We start from the raw sequence: 12,260 nt of genomic DNA, 5'->3' as shown, positions 1-12,260 counted from the left end.
GTTTTACTCTGCAAGTGTCATGTGGGATGCCATGTCTTTTGTGTTGATTTTAGCCCTGGGAGAAAATTTCAGTAACAAGGAGCTAGTGAGGTGGAAGAAACTGGGAGGCAGGATGGAGAATTTAAACTTACTTTATTTGTTTTCCTACCAGCTTTCCACAGGTTTGTTTTTTTGCCTTGTACTTGGCTCTGTGTCTCTGATCCCTTCTGTCCTGTTTTTGTTCGCCTTCCTTTGTTGCCGATGGCTTCACACTGTTTCCATTCCTCTCTTTCGTGTGACACAGATTCTCTGCCTGAGCCACGTCCAAGGTGTTGGACTCCCTGCAGTTACAGCACAGAGACCTGATACCGAGGACACAACTTCCTGCCTCACTGACAGTGCCTGCATTGTGTAAGTGAATGTGTGTTTTACCAGCCCGCAGAAGAGAAGTTTCAGGGCATTACTTAATGGATTCTCCTTTTTTCCACCTTCTCAGGATGCTGGCAGCTCTTCAGCTCTTCTTCATTGTTGCTGGTCTCTTGGTATCTACAGGAGACTAGTCTAGATGACCTACACACAGTGAGAGAGCTTTTTCTAATGTGAAGACCTGACAGTCAACACAGAGAAAACAGACAAAGGTAGGAGAAAGTAGTTACAAATAAATCTTCCCTATGAAAGGGGAAGTAGAAAACCAGAAAAATCCCTGGATCTCTTTACTAGAGGAATGGGATACCTGTAGTAACTTGTAGTAACTTGGATACCTCAAGTCCAGTTCAGGGCTTTCACCACAAAATGGTCCTTCTTCTGTTCACTGGGACCAGTGTAACACAGGGATGGACTTTCACTTTTGCCTCCCATTTGGATGTGCTAAGGATGGTGAAAGGTAGACCTATATCAGACAACTGCCATGACAGTATTAGGAAAGGGCATTTCACCACTCACTCACATGGGAAAGTCTAAGTCATGCCAGGTCACTCTGTCACCTCTCTGTTTTTGAATTAAATAACGAAGGTTGTTTAAGTGTTATGCATGCTGTCAGTTATGCCAGGGGGGTGAGAAGATTAGTAAAAGTATATTCCCTTTGTATAAAAAGATAGGTGTAATATTCAGAAGTGCACTGGTTAGACTGAAAGCTTTAACTTCTAATAAACATGTCTGGAGTTTGAAGGCGCCCCTGATCTATGGCTACAAGGTATTGTAATTAGCATCCAAACTCCTGTGAACTCAGGAAGTCCCTCAAGAGAGGTAACCCCTGATTGCTGAGCAGTAGTACTGCTCAGTTCTGAAACATTATCATAAACTACCCAATAACTGTGAGTGAACAAAGGCTGACACAACCAGCTACAAAAGGTAGCTTTTGTTGAGACTCAAGGAGCCAAGACTGGTGCCAAAAGTGGCTGGAGCAGGACCTTGTTATGACCTTGTGTGATGCAGCACAGGTCTTGCACCCAAGGGGAAAGACTTGGTGCTGGGGTAGATTGGCCCTACTCTGTGGGTCAGTGGTGGGGGAACAGGTTGTCTCTGGTGAGGAGAAAAAAAACCCAGGAGGTGGCAGGTTCTTGGTCCACCCCTGCTTATTCCTCTATGACTGGCCAAACAATACTCTTAAAATCTTCCTTGACATCAAGCAGAAAATCCTTATCCTAGGACTCATTCTTGTGTTTACAGCCTTGCCTTTGCTTTCCAAATTCAGATATGTGCTTTACACTAGCAGGCAGTATGATGGCTTAATGAAGAAGAGGTCAGTATTATTACTTCCACGTGACCTCTGTTTTCATTGTCTGTACCTCTGACATCTAATCAAACACATTAAACTATCCAAAATGCACACATCTGGGCTCTTTGTAGAGTATGTTTGTTTTATTTTTTTTAAAGCTTTGCTCACCTGTGGAGTCTACTATTTATTGTATGATGCTTTTTGCCACTTAGGCACTATGCTTAATCAGATTTGTAAATTAATTCTCTCCTGGGGTTTCTCTTTGTGTGTTCAGAAAGCATAAAAAGTGTTCATGACACGCTTCAAAACACACACTGGTTACATTAGTCATCCTCTCAGCATAATGGTTTTATGGTGCACACTTTCAGTTAAAAAAAGCCCACATTTCCTTTAATCCAGTTTCTTTCCCCCACTTTTGATCCCTAGAGTTATGTTACATGTTAGTAAACAGCTAGCAACACACAAAGGCTGTAATTGCCTTATTGCCTTTTTTTTTCTTGCTAGAGGAAAAGAGCTACTGTTTACATCTTGAAATATATGTTATTACTTTTTATGATATATTCAACTGAAAACATTTTCAAACAGAAACTTTGCCTTCTTCTGGCAGCTGGAATGCTGACTGCAAAAAGGAGTGCTGCTGAATCATGGCATGCCTTCCTCCTGCTTTCCCTGAGCCATTTCCCCATCCTGGCAGTCCCAGCCCATCTCAGGGCTGAGGCTTGGATGGGAAAGGGCAGCCTGATGGGGAGCACCAAGCTCTCCATCAGTGCTGCCCCTATCTTCATGGATGGACCATCCCTCACCCTCCATGCCCCTTCCTTGTCAAGTTGTTCAAAACACCTCCTAGTCAACAGAACTTTTCTGTGGCAAACACTGCCATGTGGGAAAGGATTTTCACAGCAGAAAATGTCACTAACGTTGGTGAAGAAGAGGGTGCTTGGCCAGCACTGCAGGGCCCCTTGGCAAGAGAGGAGGACTGCCATGGCCATTGAACCACAGCCTGAGAGGTACAGTGACAGCAAGCGGCAGCACATCCCTTTGGGAGTGAGGGATACTTCTCAGAAGTCAAGTCCACAGCCAAGTCTAGTTCCACAGACAAATGTGGTTGCAGTCTTCTCTTTATGCCAGTGGGACCCAGGGAAAAATCTCTCCTCATGATACTGCATGCTCATCCTTGTACTCTCTAGGCAGCCTTATCTAAACACCCCACCCCACCCCACACACTCCCCCAATCTCTCAGCCCTTTTTGTTTCACAGGAAACAAGTAGATAAACCACAGCTCTCAATTTCCTAGTTATGCAAAAAAGTAGAAACTCCTACACTTTCAGAAGCTCAAAAATGCTGAAGTGGTTGGAAAAAAAGGCAAAGAGAAGACCTCAAACCGAATGGGGATTTCACACTGCGGATGCTGGGATGTCATAGACACTACAAAGATGTGAGGGTGCTCTCACACCACACTCACTCATACATGTGTTTCCTGAAAGGGAACAGCAGTGGATGGTAGATAGAGCCCCATCTTTGAGGAAGGACCCAGTAGGAGGAAAATCTTTTGTCTGATGGAGCAATCCTTGATTCTGAGAAAACATTGCGTTGATTGCTGCTGAGGGGAACTTGCTCAGCTCAGTGGGGAGGAACCTGGCTCTAGCACTGCTCTCCAGCAGGACCCTGGGGATTTCTAGACATGTTTTTGGCCAGACCATTTCTTCTCTCCCAGCCTCCCTCTTTCCCTGGATCTGTGCCTGCCTCAGAGCTGTGGGATAGCCAGATCCCCTCAGGACTTCACCCATTCTGCACCAGTGTGGGCACATGCAACTGCAATAAATGCATGTGATGGAGCCCCAGCAAGAAGCCAGAGGGCAGCTATGCCTGTGCTGTTGCTGCCCCACTTCTGAGTGATGCAGTCACTGCCAGTCCCGTTGCCTTCACCGTGGCTGCCAGGGAACATCTTTGTGTTCCTGGGACACCTGGAGGGGCTGAGCTCATCCCATCAGAGCAGCTGCTTGTTCCCCTTCTCCCTGGTTTCACATGTTCATTCTCAAATCTTCTCCTTCTTGACAGTTGGTTCACAGCACGTGATTTAACCCCTTCCAAATTTTCCCATGTTAGGTAACAATTTTGGGAAATGGGATAGGCATCCAAATAAATGCACCTGGAGGGTAAGTGGGCTGTGCTGAATGCAGCCTGTCAGAGGGTCCCTCTCCCGACTGCCACTAGCAGGTAATGCTGCAGCTCATGGTACTGGTACTTGTGGAGCCTGTTTTTTCCCCAGTTCCCATATCATAAAAGCCTGTACACGTCTCTGTATTCTCACTTGCTATTTCCTTGTTCAAACGTCTGTATTTTTTTCCTTTCCCTTGGGAGACAGCGGAGTGACGTGGAGGAAGGAGGATTCCCTGATTCTGGTGAGTTCTGGGAACGAGTGCCACAATTTTCAGCCAGATGCCAAGAAACCCAGGTAATTCACAGGCACAACTCACATTTGTTTCCTTAGCAGCTCTTCTGTTTTCCGGCACATTGTCAAGGACACAGGGAGAGGAGAGGTTCATCAGGCACTGCAGGCAGCTGCCCAGGCTTGCAGGCAGCTTCAAATTTTAGGACCAAATCATGAACCACAGAGGACTGACTGGCAGCAGAGCACGGGCAGGGCTTTCTGCAGCCTGTGCTGCTGCCTCCACATCAAACTACCCTTGGCCTGTTAGAGCTGTGCTGTCTGCAGAGCAGCTGCACCAGCTTGTCCTGGATGAGGACCTGCTCCCCATCCCATTTCAACTCTGCCTCAGCCTCCTTCTCTGTTCCCACATTGGGAACAGAACATGAGAGTGGGTGTCTCTGTGGCTTTCCAGTCCCTGCTTTATCCAAGAGGACGTTTGTTTCCTGCAGAGGAAAGCACAGTCAGATGTCACGCTAGAGGAAAATCAAACACAGGGCCAGACTGGTGTCTTTTACGAGTCTACGTAGAGATTTCATCAGAGCTTAACTTGTCTTGTCAAACCAAGCTCTGATTTTGTCCATTGCTAGTGGACAAACTCAGGGGACTAACGCAGGGACAGGTTAGTTTGACAGATGCTCAGTTTGTTCCCAGTGTGGTGTGTCACATGAGGCAGTCCCAGTTGGAGTTATTGAACGGCATTGGTTATCCCGTATTGAAACTGGGAGTGCTGACACTGACCATGCAGAGCTCTGGGAATGGAAAAATATGATAATAATGCGGCAGACCCTGCACATTGCTAGTGATCTGCTGCTGAATGGTGCCACATGGCTTCACTGCGTGACGCTTGTCCAACACATTTGTTGCTCCAGTGAAACTTGGTTCCTCCAAAACACCACATATGCTGAAGCTGTACAGGTTGTCCTGTGAGAATCAGAAATCCGTGGTAGCATTAGGTGGATCAGGAAGATGGACTTTTTAGGTGGGGAAGGACCTTACCACCCCCTCCTATTGGTGGCCTTGGGAGTGATTTGGAGAATTTCAAACCAAAGGATCTCGACTCCCCTGGTCTCCTGAATCTTCCTGTTGTCACTTGCAATTCCTTTACCTGTATCCATTGTGGAATGGCTAATTGTGCCCATTTCAGCCTAACATTGTCCTGTTTCCTCTTGGTTTCTGCTGACGATATTAAACATAGCAATCATTTTTGGTCACGGATATTTTTATTTTTGTTAATTGAGGTACTTCTCATAACAAAAATCTTTCTTAGTCTGGTTACTGTTTTCCCTTATTGAGAATATTCATTCAGCAATTACCTTTGCCAAAGATGATGTAGTGCAAGCAGGTGTCACAGCCATGCTTTCAGCCATACGGAAAATACATTCCATTTCTGACAGCAATCCTGCTGTTTCAGTAGAAGGCTACCCCATGCAGAGATAGGCTGGTTAGATCAAACTGTACTAATTGCAGAGTGATTTGGAAATCTGTTCCACTTGCAAACAGAATGAATCCAACACTTTGTAACGTTGAATTAACAAAGGTCACATTTCATAAATATTACCAAGCAATTTTCATAGATAATGCAGCAGGCTAGTTAATGATTAGAGCAGTAAACTTCTGACGTAAAGCCATGATGAATAAGGGACATATTTTTAAAGCTTCCGTTATTATTGCCTTGAGGATCTTAACCAAAGGCAGCAGAAATTATTAGTGTCCAACATATCTTTAAGATCTAACCCGTCAGGCTATATCTGGTCTTCCTGATGGCTTTTGTGTTAGGAACTGGAAAATTGAAGATATTTTAGAATACAAGTCAGATCCTCAATGGGAAAAAAGCATGTTGGTTTCAATCTAGTTCTACTGGATTCTGCACTGTAAAAACCAGCTTCAGTAACTGGTGGGAATTGGCAGAGCTAAGGCTAAGAAGGGATGCAATTCTCCTTCTTGTTCCAACTGCTGGATCTGCTGGATCAGGGCAGCAAATTTTAGTAAAGATCTAGTTCTGCTCCTAGGACTGACCGCAGAGACTGATCCTCTCCTGAGACTGGGTCCAACACTGTTTCTTAGATGGAATGGTATTCAAGCAACCTGAGCAGTAATCTTGATTAAGTCTGTGGGATTAGCTCTGTAGGGAAGCAGTATTGTACATGTCATATGTGAGGGAAGGTGGTGGAACAAATCCTGGGATAAAACAGGAATCTTGGGCCCATGTACCAACAGAGGACTTAAAACCAGAGAATGTAATTTTCCAGGATTTAGTTAGACATGTTTTGTGTCCAATAGCCCTTCACTCATAGACAATCCATATTTCCCAGTAGAGTTTTATCTTCTGTGAGCCATTCATGTCTGAATTTTATGGGGCAGAAAATCTTGGTATGCAACTGTGGGACAACTGTCATCCAATAGTGCTTAAGGGTGGAGGGCTTGGGAATCAGCAAAATTCCAGCAAGAATTTTATATTTCCTTCATGCAGAAGAAACCTAGAAGGATAGAAAGTGGCTAGTGCCACTCTGTAATGAATTTTTGAGAGAAATGACATGTGAAACATGCAGCCCTTTGTGAAACATGCAGCGATGTCCAGGCGCTTGGATGAAGAGGTGGAACCTGTTCCATCTCTGTTTGGGAAAGCTGTTTGACAAGGTGAAACACAAATTGTCCAGGCAGTGATGCCATTTGGACATAACAGGTTTTAATTTTCAATTTTTAGATGTTCACGCTTTGAGAGCATCACGAACCTAAACCTAAAAATGTAATTCCTTGAAAACCTAGTGCAATTCAAGTGACACAAAAAAACCAAACAAAAAACCCACAACAAAACAAAACTCCAACATTCATGTAAACAGCAGCTCAGCTAAACATAAAACAACACAATTGTGGAAACCAGCCCAAAACACAATGAGCACCACTGTCAGAAGAAACCTAGAAGGCTTTTCCCACAGCCGGGGACCCCGCCAGGCAGAGGTCTGCAGGGTTGCTGCTCCCTGGAGGGCTCACCCTGCCTGCAGCCAGCACTTTCTCCAGCCCTGCCTCCATCCCAGCTGGAATGGGCTGAAAAATAACTGGAAGTTTCTTGTCAGAGCAGACGCACGGCACAGCCAGTTCTTCGTTGACAAACGAGCAAAAGAAAACAAAATATCACACTGTCATTTAAAAATAGCTTCAGTAAAAATACCACAGGGAGTGCTTTCACCAAGCAGAGATCAGCGACTGATTAGGGAGGGTTATCAGTGTACCTGGTGCCGGATAAAACTCGATCCTGCTGCAAGGCATTCTCCCTCAGTCAGACAGACTGTGGGTTTGTGCTGAATGCCTGAGAAACTCTAAAAGTTTTCTGATAATGCAGGAGTTTGAAATAAGGGGTTTCTGCTCTTCACCTGCAATGCAGCTGTAGAAAAGCTCCATGTGGTCTGATGCTGCCAAGTGGCACTCTTGGAGTTTGGTGGGACAGGGCCATTCCCTGCTCATGCCAAATGCAAGCTGGCCTGGTCCGCTGCCAAACTGGGATGAGCTGCCCTGTACAAGGGTGATCCCCTCCTATAAATTGTAGTGAAAGCATTTGTGAAGGATAGGCACCATTGCAAAGTTCAGTCTAGGTTTGGAAACTTCCACAAGTGATATCTGTGCCTTGTAGCCATGCTCTGAAGTTGAATAGTTTGAACACAGACTTGAGTGATTTTGGGAATTTGATTCCATTGAGTGTTCTTGCAGGGTCATCAGTGTTGGTTTTAAAACACAGCATATATGTGCAACAGTTTTCCAATGGCAAAGCTCAAATTGCATGACCCAAGATTTAGGGTCACTGGAACTTTTAACATTCCTTCTGGTCTTCAGCCTCTTGATTCTGCTTATACAATGAATTTAGGTGTTAAAGTCAATGTATTTTTCTTGCTTTGTTTATTTTGAAGTAATCAGAGCATCATTTAATTTGCAACTCTTGCTTGGGTCTATTTGCATTATTCTAATTATTTCACCCAATAGGAGAATTAATATTCACTAGCTGAAGAAGATCATGCAATGAACAAAACCCACCAATTTGCTTACGAGACTCTTGAACATATTTCAAGAAAAGAAGAAATTGGTGGAAAGAGAGCAAGAGCTCTTCTGAGATGGTATCATTTGTTAGTTTACCATAGTCCCCTCAAGAGGTACCTTGACTCATCACTTGTCTAAAACTTCATAGTTGGAGCCACAGCTGAAATCCACAGGCTTGAAGCACTGTCAGTACTGAAGAAAAAAATCAAGTGTATTAGAAGCAAAGCAACTGGACAAGTAGCTTTGCTAGGTCAAGTGTCATTCTCATGACCTTAAGATTAAAGAGCTTTCCTGTTTTTATGTATCCTGACTGTTTTTTACATGTGATTGCAAAAGCAAAGCGCAGCACAATGAAAATATGTGCAAAACCATCAAAACCATAAAAAGATATAAGTGACCTACCCTAAAGCAGGCAACCCTCAGGCTGGGGCTGCCCTCACAGCTGGCACCTCTCCACAGCTGCCTGTGTCCTCTGATGGTTGGATCACATCACGTGCAGCGTGCTCAGGCAGAGTCCCTGCTTCCACACTTGGGATTCAGGACACAGGATCTATTGGCCTGCCAAAGCCACTTCATGGAGTGGGCACCACCCCAAGAGCACAGCAGGGCCTGGAGTCAGCGTGGTGCTCCTCTGCTCCTGGGGTACATCTGCTTACAGTCAAGTTGTGCAGCAAGTCAGGGGACACAGAAGCCTCATTTTGGGTCTCCTTTGCAGGAGTGCACATCCCCATGGGATCATATTGCACCCCTCCTTTCCCCTCCCTTTGCCCCATCCCCAAGATCTTGGCCATGCAGAGTTCCCACCATTCTTGCTCTTCCAGGCTATCTTCAAAACACCGCCTTGGGTGATTCTTTCATCTCCTGAGGGAGCTGCATTTCAGAGATTTCCCTTCCTGCACAATGTCCATTCCCTGGTGGGATCCACTTGGGCCATTTCTGGGGACAGTGACATCCATCACACCATTGGCTCTGCTGTCCCATCTTGAGGCCAGTTTAATCATAGGGGGTTATTTAGGACTGGTGCTTTACTACAGTAATGAGTTACTGTTCTTCAGGCTGAGGGAACAGCAAGTGACATCTTAGACCTTTCACTCCCAGATCTGTTGCTTCTGTCCCAGGCACCACCTGAAGGGAAAACCAGCTGTCCCAGCTCACCCAGTAAACCATGAACAGCAAAGGTGGAAAAATACAACTCCCTCAGCACAACCTGAAGCCATATCTACTCAGCCTGGACCAGCAACTCCAACAGTTTTGCTGCTGAGATCCCCTACAGGAAGGATAATACTGAATGCACGTTGTCAAAATGCCTTTTAGCAATAGCAGGATACTCTCTGCACCAGGCAGAGGAGGATACATACGAAGCCTTAAGCTGTTCCAGTCTTCACAGAGCAGCAAACAGCAAAATACATGTGGCTTCATTGAGACATGTTGTTTTCAAAGCCCTGTGCAATAGCACCAAGTGGCATAAATCAGAATTATCTGTCACAAATTGTATGTCTCCATGGCCATTTCTCCAGTCCCAGCTGAGCAGCGAGACTAGAAAGAAAGCAAAGAAATGGCAATGCAGGAGATGGGGAGGTGGTAAAAAATCAGTGATGCCTGAGAAAAAGGTTGAAATGCATCCCACTAGAAAGTAGTGCTGAGGATGTGTTAGGGCAGGAATATGAGGGGCTTTCCTGCTTCCGGAGAACTGGTTCCAAGAGCTGCTTTCTTTAGCATCAATTTCAGAGTTAAGATTTTGGCTTTTTTGTATGAAGAAGTGGAGGACTCTGCCCCAACATGCACGTTCTGCAGCCCCAGGGTGTCCAGTCTTCTTCTAAAACTCTGCAAAACTTACAACAGCTTTCAGTTAAAGCTCAGCCCATCCCCAGGGAACCTGTGGAGCGAGGCCAGCAGCACATCCTCCTTGAAGCAGGCAACTGTGCTGCTAAATACTTCACATTCCTCCAGGACACTAATCCAGACTGGAAGATGCACTGGAAACCTGACACGGAGGTTACTCAGCATAAGACAGTTGCCGCGGGGAACTGTTCGGAATAGCAACAAGTCAAAACCTCAGTCCAGACCTCAACTCCAAATCCAAGCCATATCCCAACCAGCCTCAACAGCCTAAATGTGAGGAGTCATAACCTGTTCTGGAGACCAACCCTTTGGCTCTATATCCCAGGTGTTGAGCTACTGCCCATCTGTGGTATTTAAAAGCCTTTTTTCTAATTTATCTCCACAGCTGGGGCTTCTATTGGGGTGCTGTCCTTCTCTCCATAAGTCTCTGCCTGCTTTGGTTTAAGTAATTCATTGCAAGACACATCTCATCAGAGTTGTCTTAAAACATAGGTAAGTGTCAGTTTCTTTTCACCTTCCAGTTTGGGTGAAGTCATCATGCCCATTTTCCTTTGGTACGTGAGCAGGTTAGCAGTGAACAGCAGTGTGGCTTGGACTTACCACTGCTGAATGGCTTCTGGGCACTGTGCTGTGGTAACTGAACAACCCTGCCCACATCCTATGGGTCTCATAAGTATTTCCCATATATGAGGTCAAGATATTAAGAGCAGATATTGTAGAGTGCAACACCAACGTGTCCTACTCAGAACAAAAGCATTTGCTGAAAAAATCAAGTAAAAAGTAATTTGTCCATTAACAAGAGGTTCAGTGCTGGTATCAGAGTGCCAGGGCTCACAACTGCTACACCAGCCCTGCTGCTCTGGCATTTGGGGGTCAGAAGCTGAGATCGGCTGTATTTTTGGAAAGGAGAAGTCCTGCTTTTAGTTGGATTCAAGCATACAGCAATCTGGACAACAGCTTCATAAATTTATTTCCTACTCCCTGCCTCACTCATCATTGACTTGTTCCCACACTTTTTGGCAGCCTCTAGCACCATTTTCATTTTCCCCACAGATTGCTGTGCTGCTTCTGTGCAGAGATAAGCTCGTGTAAGAGAGGCTTAGGCAGAAAGAAAAACAAACAGCCAAGGTCCATATTTTAAGAATTATTGAAATATATTCTGGTATCACTTATTTCTTAGAACAAGAAATCATTTGTATATGTCAAAAACCTAAAGAAAACCCTGAAGTGTTGAATTTTCCCTTTCTATCACCATAGTTATTAAAAGAAGGAACCATTTGCCATCTGCTTCTGATGACACTACGCCCAGGTGGTCTTTCCACTTGTCCCAGAGTTTGTCCTGGGGTGCTGCTGTGCTTTGCTCATTACTGCTAATGCTGTCGTTCTGCAGGGTTATGGGAAGATGCAGCAGCACAAAGCTTTTCAAATCCAGGTTTCAGAAAGAAATGAGAGACATGTATCTCTCCAGTCTGTTGGGGGAAAGAATGAAAAATAAATTGTTCTGGTGATATGCAGTTGCTGGCTATTAATTCCTTTGAGGATTTTGTATTGCTTCCAAGGCAAATATAAGATTAGCTGATGGAGTAATGGAGTAGCATGGGATACAGATCACATAGAGGTTCTTGTAACACAGATGTTATTTATTTAGCCTGTGCAGAGCAGAGCTACTTACAGATGTAATTTTGTATGTTCAACATGTTATCTATCTGCCCTGTAGCCCCCCACATAACCTGAGAAGTCGGGGTGCTGCCTTTGTGGGCCCCCAGCTCCCAGGCAGGGAAGGCTGCCCCTTATACCCACCCCTGCTCGAGCAGGTGCCCCATCAGGGTGTCATGGTACTGCCACTTGTCAGCATGCAGAGATGAGCAGGTAAAAAAGCAACATGGCTGTGAGAGGGCAAGTGGAAAACAGGTCTCGGTCACCTGAAACCTTCCTGCTGATTCACCCAGCTGCAGGGGCTGCCCGTCCCAGCGCACCAGTCAGTGGTGGTGCTTGGAAGAAATGCTGCTTCTATGAGAATGCTGCTATTCTGTAAAAGCATTTTCAGGACCTTCCAGTGCCAGATATCCAGACGTGCTAATGTAAAATGCATTAGCCCAAGCAGCAGGAGCTCTGGGGCTGCTGGCGCCATTGAGTTCCACTCATTTCATCTTTATTATAAATACTGCATTGTCGTCTCATTCTTTTCTCTCATCCTCTCTTTGGAAAAGAATTATAAGGCTCTAGTTGACTGGTCCCTTTGACTTAGTACAGTTGTTAAAC

General features: G+C 45.2%; 1 long non-coding RNA gene across 1 annotated transcript; it reads left to right on the top strand.

Annotated features, from left to right (window-relative positions):
- The first annotated feature begins 362 nt into the window (after positions 1-362).
- Positions 363-8,165, top strand: LOC113983571. Its single transcript, XR_003539137.2, has 4 exons — positions 363-390; positions 476-617; positions 4,062-4,151; positions 8,103-8,165. It is a non-coding gene; the product is annotated as an uncharacterized LOC113983571 (long non-coding RNA).
- The last annotated feature ends 4,095 nt before the right edge of the window (positions 8,166-12,260 follow it).

Source organism: Pipra filicauda, unplaced genomic scaffold (assembly GCF_003945595.2).
Source record: "Pipra filicauda isolate LSUMZ 115617 unplaced genomic scaffold, ASM394559v2 scaffold293_size922472_pilon, whole genome shotgun sequence".
Lineage (NCBI taxonomy): Eukaryota > Metazoa > Chordata > Aves > Passeriformes > Pipridae > Pipra > Pipra filicauda.
Note: the sequence above shows the minus strand (reverse complement) of the source record. Positions and strands in the feature narration are given on the sequence as shown.